Source organism: Pteropus alecto, unplaced genomic scaffold, assembly GCF_000325575.1.
Source record: "Pteropus alecto unplaced genomic scaffold, ASM32557v1 scaffold72, whole genome shotgun sequence".
Lineage (NCBI taxonomy): Eukaryota > Metazoa > Chordata > Mammalia > Chiroptera > Pteropodidae > Pteropus > Pteropus alecto.
Genome location: NW_006436811.1, coordinates 13,899,481 through 13,901,409, shown reverse-complemented (window position 1 = coordinate 13,901,409; position 1,929 = coordinate 13,899,481).

The window sequence follows — 1,929 nt, the reverse complement described above, 5'->3', positions numbered from 1 at the left end:
GAAATGCATATGTCATTAAAATTTTTCAAAGATCCACATTAAAAGTAATTTAGTGAAGCACGTGAAGTTAGATTTATTACTCTACTTTTTAACCCCAAATATCCAACATATTGTTTCAAAGGTAATCAGTATAAAATTATTCACGGGATATATTACATTTTTTTTATTTTTTTATGTTAAGACTTCAAAATTGGATATGTCTTTTACACATGATGGCATATTTCAATTTGGAGTAGCCATACTTATGTCAGTGAAAGAAAGTCAAAATGTAAGAAAACTTTTATAAGAGTTTATTTCAGCCAATAACTGAGAGTACGCCTGTAAACAAGGGATAGAGAAAATGCTCTGGAGAATGGCATTTTAGCAGGTTTTTTTTTGTACATTTAGAATCAAAGGAGAAAACAATTGGGAGGTTACGTGAAATCCACGGGTGGTAGTTTAAGGAGGTGAGAGAAAATAAAGAGGGGAAATCACTAGGATTGGATAAAAAGTAAAGTATAGATACACACTTCTTTTACAATGGTAGGTACCAGATAATTAACATTTAATATTTAAAGTAAATAGAGATAGTATGTAGGCAACAGGATAGTAATGAGAAGTTTTGTGAGCACTGTGCCCTGGTGCCTGTGGGGTCAGGAAAAGATAGTTACTGACCTTCCAGAGGTATGTTACCCTAGATGCATAAGAACAATGGACAGGTCTCCTTTAAGGTGAAAATTAACCTTTTGTTACTAAGGAAACTATAAGCCCGGGACATGACTACCCACCATGACCAGCCCACTTAGGAATTTGTGATCAGATCATCTTGTGTGATTATTTTCCTGTCACTGAGCTTATGAGACCCACCGTGTAGCCCCCTGAGTTTATCCAGTCTGCTATGTAACCCCTTTTTAATTTATACTTCATATTCTCCATAATCATATGCAGTAGGGGGCTACTGCATTGGAGAGTACAGGTCTAGAAAAAGACTATTTCAATTATGACTAAAAATAATATTTTGGATGTTCTTTTGGATAATCATTCATGAGTTCAAACATTTAGTATATAGCCATTGACTGCTATCTTCATCATAAAATATGCATGACCAAAATAATGTTGAGAATTGACCACTTAGATTATGTGACAGCATCTTTATTTTCTTTTATTCCTCCATATTACATTTTAACAAAAACAAAACACAAAAGCATTGTATCAACATTGGCGGTGTTGATTTCTACTTTTATGTCTAGTTAGCTTGGTTGTTGGAAGGACAAAATTTACTTGGGAAATAAATTTTCTAAAGATGTTTGAAGATCTAGTTAACTCCATTGCAAGTCCTAGAACTTATACAAATTACTTAAATCTCTGAGTCTCAGAAAAACTGATTTGTAATAAATACAAAGCCATATTAATAAAAACAATTTCACAGGTAATCTATTTTTAGTAAGCAGAATCCTAACCTAATCTCCCAGTCCCCAAGATAACATGTTCTGATCCCTGGAACCTGTGAATATGACAAGTCATTCCCATGATCATATTTTGTTATATAGCACAGCTGGCCTTAAGAAAGGGAGATTATTTGATAGAATTGACCTAAAAGCAGTGATTTTTTTTTTCCTGGCACTCACAAGAAAATTCTGAAAGATTCAAAGCAGGAGAAGGATTCAATGTGCTTTTGTTGCTTTGAAGATGGAGGTGGTTACTTGAGTAGGAATGCAGGTGGCCTTGATGTGTTAAACTGACAGCCATTAGAAAAATGGGAAGTAGGTCCTTCTTCTGCAAGGAACTATATTCTGTCAACAGTCTGCATGACCTTGAAAGTAAATCCTTCCCCAAAACCTCTGGACACTAGCTCAGTGCACTAATATCTTGATTTTGCTCTGATGAGACCCTGAGCAGGTAAGCTAGTGAGCCATGCCAGACTTTTGACTTATAGAACTCTGAGACAAT